The following is a 27,094-nucleotide window of genomic DNA, read 5'->3' as shown; positions in this document are numbered from 1 at the left end:
TCTGGGCCAGTCCCGTGTCCGCGCCTCCCTCGCCCTCCAGTCCCCCAGCCGGGGGACCTCCATCCCGACCACCTCTTCTGTGTCCCATTCACTTTCGGCCAGTGCAGCAGCAACCCTTCCCCCCCCCCTTCCCCCCCTCCCCTCCCCCCGCTAGACCCCTGTCTAGCTTTTTTGCTCCCCCATATCACTCCCGTAAGTCAGCTGACACCTACTGACCCCGGCTTCCCCCGCCGTCCCTTTGACCCCCCCCCCGTGTGGGAGTCTCCCAATCAATATACGTTCCTTCGTTCCCCTTCCCGCCTTTCTTCCCGCGCGCGGGAAAATAATAACCCGCGCTTTCCAAAGCCTGCCCCGCCCCCTCTGGCGCAGCTCCTTGTCTCTTTCCCCCAGCCCATATAACATTTCCTGCGCGTGATTGACCCCCTATATACAACAACCATCATACTTCAACCCTCAAACAACCCCCACCCTCACAAACCCTCAATTAGAGTCCAACTTTTCAGTTAGTATAAAGGTCCACGCCTCTTCAGGCGTTTCGAAGTAATGGTGTTGGCCATTATGTGTAACCCACAGTCGCGCTGGCTGCAACATTCCAAATTTCACTCCTTTCCGATGCAGCACCGCTTTGGCCCGGTTGAAACCCGCTCTCCGCTTAGCGACCTCCGCGCTCCAATCCGGGTATATTCTAATCTCTGCATTGTCCCACTTGCTGCTCCGCTCCTTCTTGGCCCATTTCAGGACCCTCTCTCTGTCCGTAAACCGGTGAAATCTCACCACCATCGCCCTTGGCGGCTCATTTGCCTTGGGCTTCCTCGCCAGCACCCGGTGCGCCCCGTCCAGCTCCAGCAACCCCGGGTGGCGCCTCCGCGCCCATCAGCGCCCCGATCATCATGCCCGCGTATGCCCTGGCATTGGCCCCCTCCACTCCTTCTGGGAGACCCAGGATCCTCAGATTATTTCTCCTCGACCTGTTCTCCAGGTCTTCGAGTCTTCCCGCCCACTTCTTGTGTAGCGCCTCGTGCCGCTCCACTCTCACCGCCAGGCCCAAGAGCTCGTCCTCATTCTCACTCACTCTTTTCTGGACCTCCTGGATCTTCACCTCGTGGGCCTTCTGGGTTATCCCTAGTCCTTCAATTACCGCCAGCATAGGCGCCAGTATCTCCTTACGCAGCTCCTCGAAGCAGCGCTTGATGAATTCCTGGATCTCCTCTTTGTCCCCGGCCGCCGCCATTTTGCTTTTATTCCCTTGCTTCTCCCGCTGCTCCAATGCCGCTTTTTTGGCCGTTGCACTTCGGGTCCGGTCCATAAAGGTTGGTAGGGGGCCTCTCTCTTCTCTTCCCCACGGGTTGTCTGTGAAAAAAATTCCGTTGGGGCTCCTCTAGCGAGCCCGAAAGTCCGTGATCACGGGAGCTGCCGAATCGTGCGGCTTAGCTCCGCATAGCCGCAACCGGAAGTCGCCATTGCACTATCAACGTACCGGCTACAACAGTTTAACAAGGAGGCCGAATGCCACCTTCTCAAGGCTAGTTAGGGTTGCCAACGACACTCACATATCGAGTCCCCCTCCCCCCAAACTTAACTGATCTCAGCGCCACGGTTGATCTCGACGTTCTTGGGACACAGGATGAAAGGTCGGTCCAAGTCCCCACTCCTGATTACCAACCGGTAAATTGCCAGAAAGAGATGTCACGGGGGCTGAGATGGGCACCATAACTCATTGGCATTTACCATCTCGGTTCACACTTGGGACAATGGCTTTTCGGGGCACCCAATATGTGTCCAAATCTCTCTGAAAAGAGATCATTGGTGCCAGGCACTCTCAAGGGGCAATTCAGGACTCACGGCCCTCGAAAGAGGCGACACAGACCAGCCTGGAGCTAATTGAATGAGCTTGATGGGGGCTGGGGGGCTGAATTGCCTCCTCCCTGTGGCTGTAATCATTCTGTGGGCAGTGCCCTAATTTGTCCTTGAGTTTGTTTCTGTTATTCTATTTATGTTCTGGTATTCCATTTAAGTTGATTAACTCAAGAAGCTCGACACCATCCAGGATAAAGCAGCCCTCCCTGATTGCCCCCCTTCCATAAACATTTAAACCCTCCGCCACCGACGAACATTGGCAGCCGTGTGTACCATCTACAAGATGCACTACAGTAACTCACCACGGTTCCTTACACAGCACCTTCCAAACCCACGACCACTGCTATCTAGAAGGACAAGAGCAGCAGATACCTGGGGACCCCACCACCTGGAGGTTCTCCTCCAAGTCACTCATCACCCTGACTTGGAAACATATCGCCGCTCCTTCACTGTCTCTGGGGCAACATCCTGGAACTCCCTCCCTAACAGCACAGTGGGTGTACCTACAGTGGTTCAAGAAGACAGCTCACCGCCACCTTTTTAAAAATTTGTTCATGGGACGTAGGCGTGTACATCGCAGGCTGTGCCATCATTTATTGCCCCTTTAGCACTTAAGAGTCAACCACATTTCTGTCGGTCTGAAGTCACATGTAGGCCAGACCAGGTAAGGATGGCAGATTTCCTTCGCTAAAGGACATTAGTGAAACAGATAGGGTTTTATGACAATTGACAATGGTTTCATGGTCATCATTAGACTCTATTGAATTCAAATGTCACCATCTGCAGTGGCGGGAATTGAACCTGAGTCCCCAGAGCATTAGTCTGGGTCTCTGGATTACGAGTCCAGTTACAATACCACTCGGCCTTGGCCACCGCCGCCTCTTAAGGGAAACTAGGGACGGGCAATAAATGCTGAGCTTTTTTAAAAAATATATATTTTATTCAAAATTTTTGGCCAACCATAACAGTACATTGTGTATCTTTTACACAGTAATATAACAATATAAATAACAATGGCCAGTTTTAAGCAAGAAATAAATAATATATAAACAACATCAAAATTTAAAAAACACAACTAAATGGCAACTGCCTTGTCCCAAATAAATACTCTCCAAAAATACAATTCAGCCGTCCAGTATACAATTACCTATAACAACAACCTATACATATTATACATATACACTAACATCCCTGAGAGTCCCTCTGGTTCCTCCTCCCCCCCCCCCCCTCCCCCCCTGGGTTGCTGCTGCTGTCTTCTTCTTTTCCATTCCCTCTATCTTTCTGTGAGGTATTCGACGAACGGTTGCCACCGCCTGGTGAACCCTTGAGCCGATCCCCTTAGGACGAACTTAATCCGTTCCAACTTTATAAACCCTGCCATGTCATTTATCCAGGTCTCCACACCCGGGGGCTTGGCTTCCTTCCACATCAACAGTATCCTGCGCCGGGCTACTCGGGACGCAAAGGCCAAAACATCGGCCTCTTTCGCCTCCTGCACTCCCGGCTCCTCTGCAACCCCGAATATAGCCAACCCCCAGCTTGGTTCGACCTGGACCCCCACCACCTTCGAAAGCACCTTTGTCACCCCCACCCAAAACCCCTGTAGTGCCGGACATGACCAGAACATGTGGGTGTGATTTGCTGGGCTTCTCGAGCATCTCGCACACCTATCCTCTACTCCAAGAAATTTACTGAGCCGTGCTCCAGTCATATGCGCCCTGTGTAACACCTTAAATTGTATCAGGCTTAGCCTGGCACACGAGGACGATGAGTTTACCCTACTTAGGGCATCAGCCCACAGCCCCTCCTCGATCTCCTCCCCCAGCTCTTCTTCCCATTTCCCTTTCAGCTCATCTACCATAATCTCCCCCTCGTCCCTCATTTCCCTATATATGTCTGATACCTTACCGTCCCCCACCCATGTCTTTGAGATCACTCTGTCCTGCACCTCCTGCGTCGGGAGCTGCGGGAATTCCCTCACCTGTTGCCTCGTAAAAGCCCTCAGTTGCATATACCGGAATGCATTCCCTTGGGGCAACTCATATTTTTCGGTCAGCGCTCCCAGACTTGCAAACGTCCCATCTACAAACAGATCTCTCAATTGTGTTACTCCTGCTCTTTGCCATGTTCCAAATCCACCATCCATTCTACCCGGAGCAAACCTATGGTTATTTCTCATCGGGGACCACACCGAGGCTCCCGTCTTACCCCTATGCCGTCTCCACTGCCCCCAGATTTTCAGAGTAGCCACCACCACCGGGCTTGTGGTGTATTTCTTCGGTGAGAACGGCAACGGCGCCGTCACCATAGCCTGTAGGCTAGTCCCCCTGCAGGACGCCCTCTCCAACCTCTTCCACGCCGCTCCCTCCTCTTCTCCCATCCACTTACATACCATTGAGATATTGGTGGCCCAGTAGTACTCACTTAGGCTCGGTAGTGCCAACACCCCCCTATCCCTACTACGCTGCAAAAATCCCCTCCTCACTCTCGGGGTCTTCCCGGACCACACAAAACTTATGATATTCTTCTCAATCCTTTTGAAAAAAGCCTTCGTGATCACCACCGGGAGGCACTGAAACACAAAAAGGAATCTCGGGAGGACCACCATTTTAACCGCCTGCACCCTCCCTGCCAGTGACAGGGATATCATGTCCCATCTCTTGAAGTCCTCCTCCATCTGTTCCACCAACCGCGTTAAATTTAACCTATGCAATGTACCCCAATTCTTGGCTATCTGGATCCCCAAGTAGCGAAAGTCCCTTGTTACCTTCCTCAGCGGTAAGTCCTCTATTTCTCTGCTCTGCCCCCCTGGATGCACCACAAACAACTCACTTTTCCCCATGTTCAGTTTATATCCTGAAAATTCTCCAAACTCCCCAAGTATCCACATTATCTCTGGCATCCCCTCCGCCGGGTCCGCTACATACAACAAATCGTCCACATACAAAGATACCCGGTGTTCTTCTCCTCCCCTGAGTACTCCCCTCCACTTCCTGGAACCCCTCAATGCTATTGCCAGGGGCTCAATCACCAGTGCAAACAATAATGGGGACAGAGGACATCCCTGCCTCGTCCCTCTATGGAGCCGAAAATATGCAGACCCCCGTCCATTCGTGACCACGCTCGCCATCGGGGCCCTATACAGCAGCTGTACCCATCTAATATACTCATCTCCAAAGCCAAATCTCCTCAACACCTCCCAAAAATAATCCCACTCCACTCTATCAAATGCTTTCTCGGCATCCATCGCCACCACTATCTCCGCTTCCCCCTCTGGTGGGGGCATCATCATTACCCCTAGCAGCCTCCGTATATTCGTATTCAGCTGTCTCCCCTTCACAAACCCAGTTTGGTCCTCATGGACCACCCCCGGGACACAATCCTCTATCCTCACTGCCATTACCTTGGCCAGAATCTTAGCGTCTACATTCAGGAGGGAAATAGGCCTATAGGACCCGCATTGCAGCGGGTCTTTTTCTTTCTTTCAAGCGATATCGTTGCCTCTGATATAGTCGGGGGCAGCTGTCCCCTTTCCCTCGCCTCATTAAAGGTTCTCATCAGTAGCGGGGCGAGCAAGTCCACATATTTCCTGTAAAATTCAACTGGGAATCCATCCGGTCCCGGAGCCTTCCCCGCCTGCATGCTCCTAATTCCTTTCACTACTTCCTCCATTTCGATCTGTGCTCCCAGTCCCACCCTCTCCTGCTCCTCCACCTTAGGAAATTCCAGCTGGTCCAGAAAACACATCATTCTCTCCTTCCCATCCGGGGGCTGAGCTTCATATAATCTTTCATAGAATGCCTTGAACACTCCATTCACTCTCTCCGCTCCCCGCTCCATCTCTCCCTCCTCATCCCTCACTCCCCCTATTTCCCTCGCTGCTCCCCTTTTCCTCAATTGGTGGGCCAGCAACCTGCTCGCCTTCTCCCCATATTCGTATTGTACACCCTGTGCCTTCCTCCACTGTGCCTCTGCAGTACCCGTAGTCAGCAAATCAAATTCTACGTGTAGCCTTTACCTTTCCCTGTACAGTCCCTCCTCCGGTGCCTCCGCATATTGCCTGTCCGCCCTCAGAAGTTCTTGCAGCAACCGCTCCCATTCCCTACTCTCCTGCTTTCCTTTATGTGCCCTGATTGATATCAGCTCCCCTCTAACCACTGCCTTCAGCGCCTCCCAGACCACTCCCACCTGGACCTCCCCATTATCATTGAGTTCCAGGTACTTTTCAATACACCCCCTCACCCTTAGACACACAACCTCATCCGACATTAGTCCCATGTCCATTCTCCAGGGTGGACGCCGTTCTTTTTCCTCCCCTATCTCCAAGTCCACCCAATGTGGAGCGTGATCCGAAATAGCTATAGCCGTATACTCCGTCCCCCTCACCTTCGGGATCAACGCCCTTCCCAAAACAAAAATGTCTATTCGCGAATAAACTTTGTGGACATAGGAGAAAAACGAAAACTCCTTACTCCTAGGTCTACTAAATCTCCATGGGTCTACTCCTCCCATCTGCTCCATAAAGTCTTTAAGCACCTTGGCTGCTGCCGGCCTCCTTCCAGTCCTGGACCTCGATCTGTCCAGCCCTGGTTCCAGCACCGTGTTAAAATCTCCACCCATTACCAACTTCCCCACCTCTAGGTCCGGGATACGTCCTAACATGCGCCTCATAAAGTTGGCATCATCCCAGTTCGGGGCATATACGTTCACTAAGACCACCGCCTCCCCCTGTAATTTGCCACTCACCATCACGTATCTGCCCCCACTATCCGTCACTGTGGTCTTTGCCTCAAACATTACCCGCTTCCCCACTAATATAGCCACCCCCCTGTTTTTCGCATCTAGCCCCGAATGAAACACCTGCCCCACCCATCCTTTGCGTAGTCTAACCTGGTCTATCAGTTTCAAATGCGTCTCCTGTAACATAACCACATCTGCCTTAAGTTTCTTTAGGTGTGCGAGTACCCGTGCCCTCTTTATCGGCCCGTTCAGCCCTCTCACATTCCAGGTGATCAGCCGGGTTGGGGGGCTCTTTACCCCCCCCTTGTCGATTAGCCATCCCCCTTTACCAGCTCCTCACCCGGTTCCCACGCAGCTGTGTCCCCCCCAGGCGGTGCCCCCCCGCCCCGCCCACCCCACCCCATACCAGCTCCCCCTTCTCCCCAGCAGCAGCAACCCAGTAAATCCCCCCCTCCCACCCCCCCCCCACTAGATCCCCCACTAGCGTAGTTACACCCCCCATGTTGCTCCCAGAAGTCAGCAAACTCTGGCCGACCTCGGCTTCCCCCCGTGACCTCGGCTCGCACCGTGCGACGCCCCCTCCTTCCTGCTTCCCTATTCCCGCCATAATTATCATAGCGCGGGAACAAAGCCCGCGCTTCCCTTTTGGCCCCGCCCCCAATGGCCAACGCCCCCAACTCCTCCACCTCCCTTCCTCCCTCCCCCACAACCTGTGGAAGAGAGAAAAGTTACCGGGTCGCAGGATTAACAACATAAAAATCATCTCTCCCCCCTTTTTCCCCCCTCTTCGCCCCCCATATTCGCCCCACCACTTTGTCTCAAACGTTCTTTTTTAATAACCCACTCATTCCAATTTCTCCTCAACAATAAATGTCCACGCCTCATCCGCCGTCTCAAAGTAGTGGTGCTTCCCTTGATATGTGACCCACAGTCTTGCCAGCTGCAGCATTCCAAATTTGATCTTCTTTTTATGAAGCCTTGGCCCGATTAAAGCTCGCCCTCCTTCTCGCCACCTCCGCACTCCAGTCTTGATATACGCGGATCACCGCGTTCTCCCATCTACTGCTCCGAGTTTTCTTTGCCCATCTGAGGACCGTCTCTCTGTCCTTAAAACGGAGGAATCTCACCACTATGGCTCGAGGAATTTCTCCAGCCCTCGGTCTTCGTGCCATAACTCGATAGGCTCCCTCCACCTCCAGCGGACCCGTCGGGGCCTCCGATCCCATCAACGAGTGCAGCATCGTGCTCACATATGCCCCGACGTCCGCCCCTTCTGCACCTTCAGGAAGACCAAGAATCCTTAAATTCTTCCTCCTCGCATTATTCTCCAGCACCTCCAGCCTTTCCATACATCGTTTATGGTGTGCCTCGTGCATCTCCGTCTTCACCACCAGGCCCTGTATCTCGTCCTCGTTCTCGGCAGCCTTTGCCTTCACGACCCGAAGCTCCCGCTCCTGGGTCTTTTGCTCATCTTTTAGCCCTTCAATCGCCTGTAATATCGGGGTCAACAGCTCCTTCTTCATCTCCTTTTTAAGCTCTTCCACGCAGCGTTTCAAAAACTCATGTTGTTCAGGGCCCCATATTAAACTGCCACCTTCCGACGCCATCTTGGTTTTTGCTTGCCTTCCTTGCCGCTGCTCTAAAGGATCCACCGCAATCTGGCCACCTTCCTCTCCTTTTTCCATCCGTATCCAGGGGGGATTCCCTTCTGGTTTACCGCCCAGTGCTTTTAGCCGTTAAAATTGCCGTTGGGGCTCTTATTAGGAGCCCAAAAGTCCGTTCCACCGGGAGCTGCCGAAACGTGCGACTTAGCTGGTCATCGCCGCACCCAGAAGTTCAATAAATGCTGAGCTAACCAGCGACGCCCACATCCCGTAAATTAATTAAAAATTAAACTAAAAGGTCCGTGCCCATTCTGTTGGCGTCTCAAATGTCTTTTTAGCTGTTGGACACCCTCAGAACTACAACTCCCGGGAGGCACACTGGCGGCAAGCGGCTTGGTGCGCAGGAAGGGAGGGAAGGAAGGTGGGAGGGGAACAAATACCCTCCCCTTGCCTCATGCCCACCTTTCCCCCCCTCCCTCCGTCCAGCCCTCCACAGCAGCCCTGTCAAGTTGCCCAGCAACTAGATCCGGGTCCGCGGTCGGAAGCGGCTGACACTCGCCTTGCGAGTGAAACTGACACAGCGGCGGAAAGGTTACAATGTAGCGCGCGCGCTGACTGGACGCAGCGGGTGAGTCAGTTACAAAGTGTCAGTTTCTTGTATCTTTCCCAAAGTGGATACTTTTGTGGCAAAGAAAGGATCTTCACTTTCGGGTGTGTGTTTTAAAATATATAATAGAGTTGTTACTTTGACTTTAAAGATTGAATTCGACTTGAAATCCGATTCCCCCAAAGCTCGAGTTAGTTGGGAATCCCCGCGATCCTGACATTTTAATTTGTTTGAAGTGATAGATGAGGGTGGGAGGGGAGATTGGGAAGGCGCGCGGGGGAGATTCAGAGGAAGAAGGTAAGAGGCGGTGGGAATTGCGTGAGTAGTACTTGGTAAATAGCGAGTGATTCACCCTCCCAGCCTGGCAGGAGAGCGCGCCTTCGGGATCGTGACGAATACAGCAGACTCCGCGCCGACCTTGTCTCCTCCCCTCTAGTTTAACTCTACTAGCACCGTTCAGCGAGAGAGAGAGAGAGGACAGGTTGGGAGTAGGTTTAAGGGCTATAAAGTTTCACATCAGCGCTGAATGTTGTTGCTTAGGTTTCAGGGTCCTAGAAACAGCTCGGTCGCCAGTGCCCGAAATGGTGAGTGTCCCGGCTTTCCAGTCTCGCTTACCGCTGGCGTTTGCATCTGTGGGTGCTCGATGCTCTCTGATACCCCACCAGTGGCCGGCCTTCATCCACTGGCCCAGACTGTTCGACCGGTCATCGTTTCCGCTTCATATTTACACTTTCTAACAGTTCCCCCCCCCCCCCCACCCCATGTGCGGGTTATGTGGATTGACCATGCTAAATTGCCCTTAGTGCCCAAAAAAGGTTGGGTGGGGTTACGGGGCTAGGGTGGAGGTGTGGGCTTGGGTAGGGTGCTCTTTCCAAGGGCCGTGCAGACTCGATGGGCTGAATGGCCTCCTGTACTGTAAATTCTATGATATGATTCTATGAGCTCAGTCTCAGGACATCACTGCAGGAGTTCCTCAGGATATTATCCTAAGCCCGGTCCATCTTCAGCTGTTTCATCAATGACCTTTCCTTCATCAGAAGTAGGAATGTTCACGGATGGTTGCACAATGTAATACCATTCGTAACACCTCAGATAGAACAAACAAAGAACAAAGAAAAGTACAGCACAGGAACAGGCCCTTCGGCCCTCCTCGTACATCTACTCTAAACCTTGCCCCTCGCACCTTAAACCTATGCCCCCTAGTAATTGACCCCTCTACCCTGGGGAAAAGCCTCTGACTATCCACTCTGTCTATGCCCCTCATAATTTTGTAGACCTCTATCAGGTCACCCCTCAACCTCCGTCGTTCCAGTGAGAACAAACTGAGTTTATTCAACCGCCCCTCATAGCTAATGCCCTCCATACCAGGCAACATCCTGGTAAATCTCTTCTGCACCCTCTCTAAAGCCTCTACTCCTTCTGGTAGTGTGGCGACCAGAATTGAACACTATACTCCAAGTGTGACCTAACTAAGGTTCTATACAGCTGCAACATGACTTGCCAATTCTTATACTCAATGCCCCGGCCAATGAAGGCAAGCATGCCGTATGCTCGCTTGACTACCTTCTCCAACTGTGTTCCCCCTTTCAGTGACCTGTGGACCTGTACTCCTAGATCTCTTTGACTTTCAATACTCTTGAGGGTTCTACCATTCACTGTATATTCCCTACCTGCATAGACCTTCCAAAATGCATTACCTCACATTTGTCCAGATTAAACTCCATCTGCCATCTCTCCACCCAAGTCTCCAAATGATCTAAATCCTGCTGTATCCTCTGACAGTCCTCATCGCTATCCGCAATTCCACCAACCTTTGTGTCATCTGCAAAGGTTACTGATACTGAATACAGATACTGAAGCAGTCCTTGTCCATGTCTAGACCTTGGCTTGGGTTAATAAGTAGAAAGTTCAATTTGTGCCACACGAGTGCCAGACAATGACCCATACTCAACAAGAGAGAATCCAACCACTTCCCTATGGCATTAAATTTATATTGCTATCACTGAATCCCACACTATCAACATCCTGGGGGTCACCATTGGCCAAAGACTGAACTGGACCAAGCATATAAATACTGTGGCTGCAAGAGCAGGTCAGACGCTGGGAATCCTGCAACAAATAACTCTCCATTTGATTCACCAAAACCTGTCCACCATCTACAAGGCACAAGTCAGGTGTGTGTTGGAAATACTCTCCACTTGTCTGGATGAATGCAGCTCCAACAGTACTAAAGAAGCTCAACAGCATCCTGGTCAAAACAGCCCACTTGCAATCCCAGCTCTGGGTCACTGTCCTTGTGGAGTTTGCACATTCTCCCGTGTTCGCGTGGGTTTCGCCCCCACAACCCAAAAGATGGTGCAGCACGGTAGCATAGTGGTTAGCACAGTTACTTCACAGCTCCAGGGTTCCAGGTTCGATTCCCGGCTTGGGTCACTGTCTGTGCGGAGTCTGCACGTTCTCCCCGTGTCTGCGTGGGTTTCCTCCGGGTGCTCCGGTTTCCTCCCGCAGTCCAAAGATGTGCGGGTTAGGTGGATTGGCTATGCTAAATTACCCTTAGTGTCCAAAAAAAAAGGTTAAGTGGTGGTTACTGCGTTACAGGGATGGGGTACAGATGTGGGCTTGAGTAGGGTGCTCTTTGTAAGGGCCGGTGCAGACTCGATGGGCCAAATGGCCTCCTTCTGTACTGTAAATTCTATGTGCAGGGTATGTGGATTGGCCACGCTAAATTGTCCCTTAATTGGGAAAAAAAGAATTGGGTACTCAAATTTTTTTTAAAAATAGCCCACTTGATTGCCACCCTAGCCACCATCTTTTCATTCATGCCCTCCACCATCGATGCACAATGCCAGCAGTGAGTACCATCTACAGGAAGCACTGCACCAAGTCTCCTTCGACATCATCTTCCAAACTCACGACCGCTACCACGTGGAAAGACAAAGGCAGCAGATGTGCGGCGCAGTGGCACAGTGGTCAGCACTGCTGCCTCACAGTGCCAGGGACCCGGGTTTAATTCTGACTTTAATGGCCAAAGGTGTGGAGGTTAGATTGCTGGGTTGCGGGAGAGTGGGTCTGGGTGGGGTGATTTGGTGCAGACTCGATGGGCCGAATGGCCTCCTTTTGCACTGTCGGGATCCCATGGATTTCTATGAAAGGGAACACCACCACGCTTCCTTCCAATCCCAGCACCGTCCTGACTTGGCACGGTATCGCCATATCCTCAGTGTCACTCGGTCAAATTCCCAGAACTCTTTGACAGCACGGTGGGTGCACCTACACCATGTTGAATGTAATGGTTCAAGAAGGCGACTCACCACCATCTCAAGGGCAAATTAGCCGGTGATGACTGCCTCTCTTCACAGAACAAAAAGACAATGCTCCAGGGATTCAACTCACATTGAATGACTATCAGGTCTACAGCAATTATAAATCAACTGTTAATCACTAATTTACCTAACAGGCTAATCCATCAAATAATTAATACTAGATATCAAGTGATCCTGTTGGCTCCAGACTGCTAACAAATTAATAATGCCTGGAAATAGCAGTGCAGGCAGGATGTCAACACTGTAATATGTGGGAGTTTGTGAACAAGTCTGTCCTGGATCACGCGTAATTATCACACTGCTGGTTGCCAGAGTGTGCTGTGTCCAAATTGGTTGCTCTGTTTGCTACATTACAACAGGGAGTACATTCAATGGTCACGTGATGCACTGTAGAAATGCAAGTCCGTTCTTTTTTTAAACCTTTCTCTCGTCTCCTCTCTTGGTTTTCGCTTCGGAAGAGAGAACGGAGTCCTCAATCCTTCCTCGTGCACCAGTCATTCCCTTAACACCCGCTTGCAGTTACAGAGTGCCTTAAAAAATGTCCCCACCACTTGATGTATAAACAAACACCGTGCTGCGTAAATATTAGGAGAGGTGATCAAATGCTTAATTAAAGAGTACTGTTGTTAGGAGACTCTGTAATGGATGAAAGAGAAATGGAGAGATTGCAGACAGGAATTCCAGAGTTTCGGATCTAGGCAGCTGCAGATTCTGGGTCCAACGGTGTAGTACCATTGTCATGCAGTGGGATGAGTCAGCCCTGATTCATGAGTTGGCTTATCACCTGCCTTTGCCACTCCCACTGATCCCTTCAAACTCCTTCAGGTAGAAATGTCAAATATCTTATTAACACCTTGTGTTCCCATCCCTCCTGTAATCTTCCATTACATTCGGTACCGCACAGTAAGGCATGTGGAGTCAGCGGACAATTGGCTGAATGCAAATTTAGCAGGAGGCCCAAATGTTGGTTTTACGCCAGCGAGAATTGACTGCCGCACCTTCTGCCGCTGCCCACCATGACAGGTGGGGATACCCGCTGGAGGCCGCTGTAAAACCCGTTTGCATCCCACTAATGGTCTGCAGGTGAAGGCCTGGCCACCCCTGCTCGGTTCTCCGTGGAATCAGCAGAGGAATACGTCGGTACAAAACACATTTGGAACAACGTGGTGTGCAGATGTCGGGACTCGCCTGCACAGTGCCTGGGGCTGCCTCCGGAGTTCAGGATGGAAGCTGACTGCAACGCTGGGCCCAGGAACACCACAGCAGTGGGAGAGGGGAGCATCGACAGGTGGTTCTTCCAGATCTGGTGTCCGCGAAGGGGGCACATCTTCCAGCCTCAATGTTCCTGGAGATCCATCCTGTTTCTCAGGAGGCCCATCTTCCAATCTCGGGGGGTGATCAACCTTAATTTTCAGGAGATCCACCTTCTTTCTTGAATTGGATTGGATTGGATTTGTTTATTGTCACGTGTACTGAGGTACAGTGAAAAGTATTTTTCTGCGAGCAGCTCAACAGATCACTAAGTACATGAAATGGAAAGGAAATAAAAGAAAATACATAATAGGGCTACAGAAGGTACACCATGTAACTATATAAGCACCGGCATCGGGTGAAGCATACAGGGTGTAGTGTTAATGAGGTCAGTCCATAAGAGGGTCATTTAGGAGTCTGGTGACAGCGGGGAAGAAGCTGTTTTTGAGTCTGTTCGTGCGTGTTCTCAGACTTCTGTATCTCCTGCCCGATGGAAGAAGTTGGAAGAGTGAGTCAGCCGGGTGGGAGGGGTCTTTGATTATACTGCCCGCTTTCCCCAGGCAGCGGGAGGTGTAGATGGAGTCACTGGATGGGAGGCAGGTTCGTGTGATGGACTGGGCGGTGTTCACGACTCTCTGAAGTTTCTTGCGGTCCTGGGCCGAGCAGTTGCCATACCAGGCTGTGATGCAGCCCGAGAGGATGCTTTCGATGGTGCATCTGTGAAATAGCTTCAATAGTGGGTCAGTGATGTTGGGCGCCTTTTCAATATGGCGCCCGGAAGGGACGACAGACGAGGCACCATCAGTCCTGCCCCGTCACGGAATCAGGAACCAGGACATCAAAGTGGGCCAATGAAAATTGTGGGAGCGTCGAAGAAATTGACATGGTATGGCCATCTGTGGTAGTGAGAGGAAATGTGGTGAGGGGAGTGATGATTTCATTTGATTTATTGTCACATGTACCGAATTACAGCAAAGTATTTTCCTGCGGCCGAGGGAACGTACACAGTAGACGAAAGCATAATCAACAGAGAACATCGACAAATGGTACATCGACAAACAGTGATTGGTTACAGTGCAGATACATAGACTTATAGTGCAGATCAAGGGGCCAAACAATGCAAACAAACCAAATGCACGCGCAGGATCCTCAGATCTGTAAGAAAACATAGAAGAACAGTGTTAGTAATTATATAAGAGGAAAATAGCTTCAGTCGGTCAGAACACTGATAGGCGATAATAGAGGGACAGGGGGAGAGAGCTCGCAGAGAGCTATGCTCCAGCACCATTTTGGATTCCAGTGATGGAGAGGGAGCGGTGTGGAAGAAGGCGACGAGGAAGGCCTGAGACCCAATGGGAAAGATCCGGTCGTGAGAGTCTTGTGCACAGCGGGATTGGAAAAGGAATGGGTAAGATGCAGGGGGCGACGGAGAAGGATGATCAGCTAGCATTATCGTGATTGACCCCCAAGTAAAATGGTAGAAGCCAAAAGAAGAGAAAAGCTATCGGGAAAGCCTCACCGGCTGGGGCTTTTACTCCTTTGAACTTGTAGACCTGATAGTCACATCCCGTCTGCAGACCAGAAACAGTTCATCGGGCCCAAATTGTCTGTCCTGGTGTTGATGCTCCACAGGAGCCTCCTCCAACCTTCCCCGGAGAGGCCGTGGCATTGCAGTATTGTCACTACCAATGTTCTGGGGTCCCGGGTTAGAATCCCACCATGGCAGATGGTGAAATTCAAATTCAATAAATATCTGGAATTAAAGGTATTCTGCTGACCATGAAACCATTGCCGATTGTTGTAAAATGCCATCTGGTTCATGAATGTCCTACAGAGGAGTAAATCAGCTGTCCTTACCTAGTCTGGCCTACATGTGACTCCAGCCCCACACAGCGATGCAGTTGACTTTTAACTGCACCCCTCTGAAATGGCCTAGCAAGCCACTCCGTTCAAGGGGCAATTAAGGTGGGGGCGGCATGCTAGCAATTGGTTAGCTCTATTGCTTCACAGCGCCAGGGTCCCAGGTTCGATTCCCGGCTTGGGTCACTATCTGTGCGGAGTCTGCACGTTCTCCTCGTGTGTGCGTGGGTTTCTTCCGGGTGCTCCGATTTCCTCCCACAAGTCCGAAAGACATGCTGTTAAATGAATTAGACATTCTGAATTCTCCGTGTGTACCCGAACAAGCGCCAGAGTGTGGTGACTAGGGGATTTTCACAGTAACTTCATTGCAGTGTTAATGTAAGCCTACTTGTGACATTAATAAAGATTATTATTGGATGGGAAACAAATGCTGGCCCAGCCCAGCGACGCCACATCCCAAAAACGAATTTTAAAAAATCTAACCCTGTTAGCATACTTTTGTGAGGGCCACGAAGAATCCAGCATGAGTTTTAAGCATACAAAGAAATAACATTTATTTACAATAACATATATACACAGCAGCAACTTTGCTTGCTGCTCACTCCTTCCTGGCTGGTTCCAAACTGGCCAACTTGATTTATACAGGGTGTCTGCTAATGATTTCTCCGCCCCCCTCATTGAGGAAGCTCATACTCCCACAGGATTGTGGATTGTCATTAGTCCCCAGCCAAAAGGTTATAACATCCCTCCACCCCCCCCCCCCCCCAAAGTCCAAGGAATCCACCGAAGTCCCTGGTGAAGGAGGGTGTCAGACTCGTTTTGCCGCATTTGCACCATTTGCAGGAGGCGCTGAATCGGGCGACGTGTAAAGAGATGGAGACCGGCGCTTCCGTGATGAACGGCATAACGGTTGTACATCCACGGCCCGTGGGCCCGAGGATTCCCCCTCTGATGCGTCCTGTATCTCCATCTCGGAGTCAGAGTCTGCTGCCTCCGTCATCTCGGCGTCTCTATCTCCGCGCGGTTCTGTAACGACCTGCGCAGGTTTTGAGTGAGGCACCAGAGGAAGATTGTGAGGACTACTTTCCATTGTGTCTGCGGCTGTAGCAATGAGCTCCGGGGGCGGGGAATCTTTGGAAGGGATAGTCTTCTGGACCGAACGTGGTCTACATGTTTGCGCTGGAGACGACCCTGGGCTTGCACCTGGTAAGATATAGGGCCCGTTTGGCGAAAGATTACGCCAGGGACCCACTGGGTACCACCAGCAAAATTCCGAACGAACACTGGGTAACCGGGCGCAAACTGCCGAATCGGCCGATGCCGAGAAAAACCCTGTCCCTGCCGTTCTTGTGTGCGGCATACTTTTGCGCCAATGTCCGGGAAAACCATGCTAAGGCGGGTGCGAAGTCTCCGGCCCATTAGGAGTTCTGCGGGAGCTACCCCAGTCACCGCATGGGGGGTGGTCCTGTACGTAAACAAAAAGCGAGCCAGTCTCGGGTCCATTGATCCAGAAGGCTGCTTCTTTAGGCCTCGTTTGAATGTTTGCACTGCGCGCTCCGCCAACCCATTTGAAGCCGGGTGGTAAGGGGCAGTGTGGATATGGCGTATGCCGTTCATCTTCATGAACCTCGCAAACTCCTCGCTCGTGAATGGAGTGCAGTTATCCGTGACCAGCACCTCGGGGAGGCCATGCGTACTAAAAGACAAACGCATCTGCTCAGTTGTTGCGCAGGACGTTGTCCCCTGCATCTTATGCACCTCTAGCCATTTAGACTGGGCGTCGATTAATAGAAGGAACATGGATCCTTGAAAAGGGCTGGTGAAATCCACATGCAAACGCGCCCAAGGCCGCCCTGGCCATTCCCAGTGGTGTAGGGGCGTGGCCGGCGGAAGCTTCTGATGCTCCTGGCAAATGGAGCGGTTTTGGCCCACCTTCTCAAATGTCGGTGTCGAGGCCTGGCCACCAGACATAACTCCGGGCCAACATTTTCATTTTGGTCACACCTGGATGCCCATTGTGCAAGTCTGATAGTATCAGCTCCTGGCCTTTTTTCGGGACAATCACACGCGTCCCCCACAAGAGTATGCCGTCTTCCACGATGAATTCTGACAGCTTGGAGGAAAATGCCCGCAACTCGCCTGGGAGCTGTCTATGCTGCCCACCATACAGGACTATGTGCCGAACCTTTGACAGGACTGGCTCCGTCTGGGTCCACTCACGGATCTGTGATGCCGTGACAGGCAAGGTGTCCATAAAATTTAGGGTTGCAACCATCTCACCGGTCGTGGGGATCGACATGGGGCTGGTCGATAAAGGCAATCAGCTCAGTGTGTCGGCATTCGCTATCTGTGTTCCTGGTTTGTGCTCCAGAGAATACTCGTATGCAGCGAGCAACAAAGCCCAGCGCTGGATCCGTGCGGAAGCAATGGGCGGTATTGGCTTATCCTCTCGGAAAAGTCCCAGCAGAGGCTTATGATCAGTCACGATAGTGAAGTGGCGGCCATACACGTACTGGTGGAAACGTTTCACCGCAAAGACCACTGCCAGGCCCTCCTTCTTGATCTGCGCGCACTTCCTTTCCGCTGCAGTCAATGTGCGGGAGGCGAAAGCTATCGGTCGCTCGGCCCCGTTTTCCATCTTGTGGGACAGGACGGACCCAATACCATACGGGGATGCATCACATGTGACGAGTAAAGGCTTTTCAGGATCACAATGGGTTAGTAACCCAGACGACGACAATTGTTGTTTTACCCGCCGGAAAGCGGTTTCTTGTAGCTGACCCCAAACCCAGGTGTGATTTTTCTTTAGCAGAAGGTGCAGTGTAGTTGCCAGATTGGGGAGGAACTTCCCGTAATAGTTTATGAGGCCGAGAAAAGAACGAAGGTGCGAAGCGTCAGTCGGGGCTGGGGCCTGTTGAATCGCGCGCACCTTCTCTGCGACGGGGTGCAAACCTTCGCGGTCCACCCGATAACCCAGGTAGACTACTTCCTTCACCTGAAAGACGCACTTTGTGCGACGTAAAAGGACACCAGCCTCCGAAAAGCATCGAAGGACAGCCTCCAGATTTTCCAAATGTTCCTGCTCCGACATCCCTGTAATCAAAACGTCATCCAAGTAGACAGCGACACGCAGTAAACCTCTCAAAATGTCCTCCATAACGCGTTGAAAAATAGCGCAGGCAGAGGAATACTCCAAAGGGCAAGCGTGTATATTCATACAGGCCCCGGTGTGTATTAATCGTTACATATGGTCGGGAGACAGGGTCTAGCTCCAACTGTAGGTAGGCGTGACTCACATCTAATTTTGTGAACGAGAGTCTGCCTGCAAGCTTCGCATAGAGATCCTCTATGCGAGGCATTGGATTTCGGTCGAGTTGGGAAGCCGTATTCACTGTAAGTTTATAGTCGCCACACAAGCGAACTGTGGCATCTGGCTTCATTACAGGTACAATTGGAGCTGCCCAGCAAAACGGACGGGCCTGATGATACCCAAAGTCTCCAAACGAGTGAGCTCCCCTTCTACCTTCTCGAGCAAGGCGTAAGGCAACGGGCAAGCCCGGAAATAGCGCGGTGTGGCTCCTGGTTCGGCTTGGATACGGGCTACGGCCCCTTTTATTCTCCCAAACTGGGCTGGAATACATCTGGGTATCTTCCTAGCACCTCAGTCAACCCTCCAGAAACTGTTTGGAGGATGTGCTGCCACTGCAACCGCAAATGGCGCAACCAGTCCCGACCCAACAGGCTGGGCCCATGGCCGCGCACCACGATAAGTGGGAAACGCCCCTCGTGGCATCCATAAACAACAGGGGTCATCATGGTTCCTGCTATGTCCAATGGTTCCCCCGTGTAGGTGGCCAACCTGGCCTGTGTGTCAGTTAATGTAAGGGTCTGTATACCCTGCTTGATGCGGTCGAATGTCCTCTGGGCAATCACTGAGACCGCTGCGTCAGTGTCCAACTCCATCTCAAGCGGGTGACCATTGATCCGTACTGTCACCTTAATGGGGGCCACACGGGGAGCTACCACACAATGCAGCTGCAGGCAGTCATCCTCCGTCTCCACGTCCTCAGGAGTAAGCGCCGCAGGTTCATCCACATGGGAGGTACGGCCCCTGGGCTGGTTCCAGTTTCGGTCGGAATGACGGCGCCTCCAGGACCGGCGTCCGCAACGGGGTCGGCGCCTACAAGTCTGAGATGGACATGGCTCCTCATCCATTGATTCTGGAGAAGGCTCCCTTCGGGGAGGAATGTCTGATGGCCACTGGCGTCAATCCGGACGTCGCCTCGCCCAAGGTACCGCAGGAGTGCGGGGAGACGTTTTCGGATGAAAGGGGTTGCGCCCCAAGGCATGCGCCTCCATTCCCTGTAGCTCCTGTACTCCTCGTTCTGCGCTCTCTCGGGACAATACTACTTGAATGGCCTGTTGAAAAGTCAATGTTGGCTCAGCTAACAACTTCCTCTGGGTGGCCACATTGTTAGTACCGCAAACCAAACGGTCGCGTAACATTTCTGACAAGGTCTCACCATAGTCACAGTATTCCGCAATCCTGCATAGCCTGGATAGAAAGTCGGCAAGGGATTCTCCTGGGGTCCTCTCAACGGTATTAAACCGGTAACATTGGACTATCGTGGACGGGGTTGGGTTAAAATGTTGCCCCACTAAGGTCACAAGTTCATCAAACGTTTTGGTGTCCGGCGCAGCTGGGTACGCAAGGCTCCTAATCACCCCAAACGTATGCGGGCCGCAGGCGGTGAGCAATATGACCACCTGCGCTCATTTTCAGTGATATTGTTTGCCCAGAAATAGTAACGCATCCGTTGTGCATACTGGTTCCAGCTTTCCAGCGCAGCATCAAAACCACCCAAACGTCCGTACAGAGGCATGGTATAATAGAAAACAACTTCCAACCTGTATCCCACAAAAATCCAGGGAGGTGGCGTCAGCAGTGTAGACAGCTAATCACTTTAACCCTCATCGCCAGTTTTGTATGGGCCACAAAGAACCCAGCACAAATTTTAAGGATACAAAGAAATAACATTTATTTACAATAACATATATACACAGCAGCAACTTTGCTTGCTGCTCACTCCTTCCTGCTTGTTCCAAACTGGCCAGCTTTATTTATACAGGGAGTCTGCTAATGATTTCTCCACCTCCCTCATTGGGGAAGCTCATACTCCCACAGGATTGTGGGATTGTCATTAGTCCCCAGCCAATGGTAAGCAGGCAGGTTATAACACATACCCTTCCATTCCTCTTTCCCTCTAACTTACTCTTAAATGAATCTGCTCTATTTGCCTCAACTACCTTGGGTAGTATTGAGTGGTTGATTGTCAACCCCATCTTGGTAAAGAAGATTGTCAACCCCATCTTGGTAAAGAAGATTATCCCGAAAGGCCTGTTGGGTTAATTCGGAACGACTGCATATTTGTAAACTCCAGTTTTGATCACCACAACAAGTGGTAACAAAATCCTGGCTTCTCCCCGTAAAACCCTTTCGTAATTGTAAAGCTCCCTAGAGAGAAGAGCCCTTCATTTTTTAATGCTAGTTACCATCTCGGCTTCAGTATTATCCTCGTGAATATTTATTTTTGCATTCTCTCCAATACCAACACGGAGATCACAACTGTGCTCAGTATTTTAAACGTGGCATATCCAATGTTCTGTACAAGCTGGTCTAGAGGATTTGAAAATCAATTTTACATTTGTTGGACCAAGTAGATATGGAGAGTTTGTTTCTGTTTGTCTGATAAAATGAGAGGCATAAAGGCAAGGTAGATACTGACACATCCAATAAGGATATCAGGAGCAGGTTCTTGACTCAAAAAGTGGTGAGAATGTGAAACTTTGTACCACAGGAAGTGGTTGAGGCAAATAGCTTAGACGCTTTCAAAAGGAAACTAGCTGAGTACATGAGAGAAAAGGGAATGGAAAGATGTGCTGAGGGGACTGGGTGGAGCTGCAGGTGGAATAACTGGGCTGCTTTGGCCTGTTCCTCGGCAGCTGACATTCATTTCTGGGTTATATACCTTTTTTTTTTAAATGAGGAGACCAGAACTACACACATCAACTCCACTTGTGGTCCACTCGGGGCTAAATATGGTTTTAAAATGACTCCTCTCGGTTTGATGGTATTCGCCTGGCTATTCCCTATAATTCTGTCTGCCTGCAGGGTGTAAACGCTGGAGCGTTTCAGCTATAAATAGAGGCTGGTTAGGCTGGGGTTGTTTTCCTTGGAGCAGAGAAGGCTGAGGGGGGACCTGATTGAGGTGTACAAAATTATGAGGGACGTCAATAGGGTGGATCGGAAGAAACCTTTTCTCTTAGAAGAGAGGTCAATAACCAGGCTGCATGGATTTAAGGTAATGGACAGGGGATTTGAAGAGAAACATTTTCACCCAGAGAGTGGTGGGAATCTGGAACTCGCTGCCTGAAAGTGTGGTAGAGGCGGGAACCCGTCACATTTAAGAAGCACTTAGATGAGTACTTGAAACATCATAGAATAGCAGGCTACGTAGCCAGTGCTGGAAAATGGGAATAGAATAGATAGGTGCTTGATGGCTGATGCAGACATGATGGGCCACTTTCTATGGATCCAATCGCCACCTTTTACTGGGCAGAATACAGCCTTTTGGCCAATCTATTGTCACCAATCAAACTGAAAATGAAATGAAAATCGCTTACTGTCACAAGAAGGCTTCAAATGAAGTTACTGTGAAAATCCCCTAGTCGCCACATTCCGGCGCCTGTTTGGGGAGGCTGTTACAGGAATTGAACCGTGCTGCTGGCCTGCCTTGGTCTGCTTTCAAAGACAGCGATTTAGCCCAGTGAGCTAAACTGAGTCCCACCCCATCTCCCGGGTGTCACAAAGTCTGAGTTTTGCGGTCCAAAGCTAGCAGAGGGTTCTCTTGGAATACATCATTTCCCCTGCTTGACTTAAAGGTATATGTCCATTCAGCATCAATGGATCAAAAATGATAACTGCATAAATAAAGGGAAAATAAGGGAATCGGCAGGAAGGCCCTGTACAAAGTCCTGCCACTGGAAACAACGCTCATGTCGAGCTCCATTCTTGGTTTCCAATCAGATTGAGTGAGGTGGATTGGCTATGCGAAATTGCCGTTCGTGTCCAAAAGGTTAGGTTGGGTTATGGGTGGGGGTGTAGCCTTAAGTAGGGTGCGCTTTCCAAGGGCCGGTGCAGACTTGATGGGCCGAATGGCCTCCTTCTGCACTGTAAATTCTCTGATTCTATGAAGGGCATAATATATCTGGTCATGCAAAATATTCTGGAAGTCAAGGTAATAGGACAGCCACCCCGTCTCCAATATCTTTTGCTTTTCAAAATTCATGTTATTTTGTTCCCTGGGCCGAGGTAGGAACAGAGGTCGGTCATTCATCCCCTCTATTCTGTTCTGCCATTCCGATGGTGACTGTTTCCCCCACCTCCATCCTATCACCCACCTTTGTTCGATGTCCCTGGATAGATCCTCACCCCATGAGGCTCTATCTGTCTCAGCCATGAATATTCTCTTGCTAAGTAGAATTTTTTTCTTTACTGCCCTGCTCTGATCGTCGTGATAGAGAATGAGTCATCCATGACTCGCCTGGAGGCTGTACTCAGCACCCACATAGTCCCTGTCGCCTCCTCCAGCTGAAATTTCAATCGTCCCATTAACTCCTTGTGTCATCCCCTTCGGTCCCTGTCAGATTTTTCACAGTGATTTAATTGCAGTGTTAATGCAATGTGACACTAATATTGTTATTATGATCCTCCAGTGCACTGATCCCCGGCTGTTTCTGATATTTGCCCCTGTTTGGGGTTACTTGAATGTGCCTTGGATGCAGCCAGCTTGAGAGTACCAGCAGCAGCCAGGCTGGGAACAGCAAGGAGGGGGAGGGAAGGAGGCTCCTTAACTTTTAGTTTCACTTCCTGTGTGTGTGGGTCGGCTTTACTCTATATCATGTGACAGGGGCGGGAGTGCTCTCAGCTGCTGGGTGACAGCAAGCAGCCGGCTCGGACCCAGGCAGCTGGAGACATCCCTCACTGTACAGTGCACATATTCATGGCAAGCAGGAAGGGGGATTCTGGAAGGCGCTGGATCAGTTGGGCCGAATGCCCCCCCCGCTTGCTGTATATCATGGTAAGGTTGAACCTGCGAGAGAAAAGTGGCAGAGTGTATGTAGTTTCTTAGTCCGGCGAGTTCTCTTCGGGACTGCCTCTTAGTGATTTCCATGCTGTTGCTCTGTTTCGGATTGTGATCGAGACGGGGAAGGTCTTCCTCTGTCTCTCACTCCTCACCGGCACCCTCTCTGTCTCTCTCTCTATCTCTATCTATCTCTCTCTCTCCGGCACTCTCTCTGTCTCTCTCTCCGGCATTCTCTCTATCTATCTTTCTGTCTCTCTCTCTCTGTCTCTCACTCCTCTCCGGCACTCTCTCTGTCTCCCCCTCTATCTATCTCTCTCTCTCTCTGTCTTTCTCACTGTCTCTCTCTCTATCTGTCTCTCTCACTCTCCGTCACTCTCTTCTCTGTCTCTATCTATGTCTGTCTATCTATCTATCTATCTCTGTCTGTCTCTGTCTCTCTCTCTCTCCGTCACTCTCTCTTCTGTCTCTATCTATCTCTGTCTCTCTATCTACCTCTGTCTGTCTGTCTCTGTCTGTCTCTCTCTCTCTGTCTCTGTCTCTGTCTCTGTCTCTCTCTCTCTGTCTCTCTCTCTCTCTGTCTCTCTCTGCCTGTCTGTCTCTCTCTGCCTGTCTGTGCCTGTCTGTCTGTCTCTCTGTCTGTCTCTCTGTCTGTCTCTCTGTCTGTCTCTCTCTGCCTGTCGCTCTCTGCCTGTCGCTCTCTGCCTGTCGCTCTCTGCCTGTCGCTCTCTGCCTGTCTCTCTCTGCCTGTCTCGCTCTGTCTCTCTCTCTCTCTCTCTCTGCCTGTCTCTCTCTCTCTCTCTGCCTGTCTCTCTCTCTCTCTCTCTGCCTGTCTCTCTCTCTCTCTCTCTGCCTGTCTCTCTCTCTCTCTCTCTGCCTGTCTCTCTCTCTCTCTCTCTCTCTGCCTGTCTCTCCCCCTCTCTCTCTGCCTGTCTCTCTCTCTCTCTCTCTCTGCCTGTCTCTCTCTCTCTCTCTCTCTGCCTGTCGCTCTGCCTGTCTCTCTCTCTCTGTCTGCCGCTCTGTCTCTCTCTGCCTGTCTCTCTCGCTCTCTGCCTGTCTCTCTCGCTCTCTGCCTGTCTCTCTCGCTCTCTGCCTGTCTTCTCTCTCTCTCTCTCTCTCTGCCTGTCTCTTTCTCTCTCTCTCTGCCTGTCTCTCTCTCTGTCTCTGTGCCTGTCTCTCTCTCTGTCTCTCTGGCTGTCTGTCTGTCTCTCCTCTGGCTGTCTGTCTGTCTGTCTCTCTCTCTCTGGCTCTTTCTCTCTGGCTGTCTGTCTGTCTCTCTCTCTCTGGCTGTCTGTCTGGCTCTCTCTCTGTCTCTCTCTCTCTCTCTCTGGCTGGCTGTCTGTCTGTCTCTCTCTCTCTCTCTCTCTCTGGCTGTCTGTCTCTCTCTCTGGCTGTCGGTCTGTCTCTCTCTCTCTGGCTGTCTGCCTGTCTGTTTCTCTCTCTCTGCCTGTCTGTCTGTGTCTCTCTCTGCCTGTCTGTCCGTCTCTCTCTCTCTGCCTGTCTGCCTCGCTGTCTGCCTCTCTGTCTGCCTCTCTATCTGCCTGTCTGTCTCTCTGTCTGCCTGTCTGTCTCTCTGTCTGCCTCTCTGCCTCTCTGCCTGCCTCTCTGTCTCTTTCTGGCTGTCTGTCTCTCTGTCTCTGTCTCTCTCTCTCTTTCTGTCTCTGTCTCTGTGGTGGTATGTATTAGGGGTAATACGGTACACCATGAATGCCGAGGAGCTATTGGAGGACAGATGCTGGGTCCCGATTGGATCTGCCGCCTACTGGGCTCCACCCAGATAGGCGGGGTATAAGAACCCGGTTTACTCCCCGCAGCTGCATTCTGTGACTGAGCTGCTGGGGAACAAGTCTGAACAAGTCTGCTCAATAAAGCCTCGATTGAAGTTCTCTCCGTCTCGCCTCGTGTGTGATCGATGGTGCTACAATTTACTGAGCAGACTTAAAAAGGAATATGGAGCTCCGGATCGCCCCGGAGTGCCTGCGAATCGGCCCCCACGCAGCTAACGCAACATCGGCGTTTAAGCACTGGCTGGCGTGCTTTGAGGGGTACCTCCGAACGGCCCCCGGCAGACCAACGGAAGACCAGAAGATGCAGGTCCTGCATTCCAGAGTGAGTCCCGAAATCTACTCTCTCATCGAGGACGCAGAAGAATTCCCAGCGGCGATCAACTTGCTGAAGGAGATCTACATTAGGCCCGTCAACCAGGTCTACGCACGCTACCAGCTCGCGACGAGACGACAAATCCCCGGGGAATCGCTGGACGAATTCTTCAATGCGCTGACGATCCTGGGAAGAAACTGCAACTGCCCAGCGGTTATGGCGAACGAACATACGGACCTCCTGATCAGAGACGCTTACGTAGCAGGTTTGGCATCGTCGCAAATTCGCCAGAGACTTTTAGAGAAAGACTCTCTCGGACTCACAGAGGTACGGGCCCTCGCAGCCTCCCTCGACGTGGCCTCCCAAAACGCCCGCGCCTATGCCCCCGACCGCACTACAGCCCCTTGGGCTCCGTGGACCCCCGCTGCGACCGACCCCCTGGCACCCCCCACCCCTCCGCAAGCGTGCGCGGCCAGAATCCCAGACCACCCGGGGGGGCCCCGCTGCTACTTTTGCAGCCAGCCGAAACACCCCCGCCAGCGCTGCCCGGCCCGCTCGGCCACCTGTAAAAGCTGCGGCAAAAAGGGGCACTACGCAGCGGTGTGCCAGTCCCGTGGGGTCGCCGCTATCTCCGGGGAAGAAACGGGACCACGGGCTCAACCCCCCCCCCCCCCAGCGACCCATGGGCGGCCAACGGGCGCCGCCATTTTGGACCCCGGACACCACGAGGGGGGTGCGACCCATGGGAGCGGCCATTTTGTCCACCCCCGGCAGCGTGCGATCCATGGACGCCGCCATCTTGGCTGACAGGCAAGGACCCCAGCGTGGACGGCTCCACACTGCCTGAAGACAACGATCTGATGCACCAACCACGTTTGGCATCGGTGACCGTCGACCAGTCGCGGCCCCGGATGCTCCAGACGACAACGACAAAGGTGCTCGTGAACGGGCACGAGACGCCGTGTTTGATCGACTCTGGGAGCGCAGAGAGTTTTATTCATCCGGACACGGTAAGACGCTGTTCCCTTGTAATTCGGCCAAGCACCCAAAAAATTTCCTGGCGGCGGGCTCCCACTCCGTTGCAATCAAAGGGTTCTGCAGCGTAAACCTAACGGTGCAGGGGAGAGAGTTCAAAAATTACCAGCGGCTGCTGAAGGAAGGCATAATCCAGGCCAGCAATAGTCCCTGGAGAGCTCAGGTGGTAGTAGTGAAGTACAGTACGAAGTCTTACAACACCAGGTTAAAGTCCAACAGGTTTGTTTCGATGTCACTAGCTTTCGGAGCGCTGCTCCTTCCTCAGGTGAATGAAGAGGTCTGTTCCAGAAACATATATATAGACAAATTCAAAGATGCCAAACAATGCTTGGAATGCGAGCATTAGCAGGTGATTAAATCTTTACAGATCCAGAGATGGGGTAACCCCAGGTTAAAGAGGTGTGAATTGAACCAAGCCAGGACAGTTGGTAGGATTTCGCAGGCCAGATGGTGGGGGATGAATGTAATGCGACATGAATCCCAGGTCCCGGTTGAGGCCGCACTCATGTGTGCGGAACTTGGCTATAAGTTTCTGCTCGGCGATTCTGCGTTGTCGCGGGTCCTGAAGGCCGC

The 27,094-nt window shown here is 51.6% G+C and overlaps 1 protein-coding gene across 8 annotated transcripts in view; it reads left to right on the top strand.

Annotated features, from left to right (window-relative positions):
* The first annotated feature begins 8,696 nt into the window (after window positions 1-8,696).
* The window catches only part of LOC140402405 (SERTA domain-containing protein 1-like), a 38,468-nt gene continuing 20,070 nt past the window's right edge, over window positions 8,697-27,094 (top strand). For 2 of the 8 annotated variants that reach the window (XM_072490162.1, XM_072490166.1), the window contains exon 1: window positions 23,248-23,383. The gene's annotated coding sequence lies outside the window, so the exon portion shown is untranslated. Of the gene's footprint in view, window positions 8,913-23,247; window positions 23,384-27,094 lie in introns of those variants that run through there. The other 6 variants (XM_072490163.1, XM_072490167.1, XM_072490160.1 and 3 more) reach the window with 6 other exon arrangements.

The sequence above is a fragment of the Scyliorhinus torazame genome, chromosome 25, assembly GCF_047496885.1.
Source record: "Scyliorhinus torazame isolate Kashiwa2021f chromosome 25, sScyTor2.1, whole genome shotgun sequence".
Taxonomy (NCBI): domain Eukaryota; kingdom Metazoa; phylum Chordata; class Chondrichthyes; order Carcharhiniformes; family Scyliorhinidae; genus Scyliorhinus; species Scyliorhinus torazame.
Note: the sequence above shows the minus strand (reverse complement) of the source record. Positions and strands in the feature narration are given on the sequence as shown.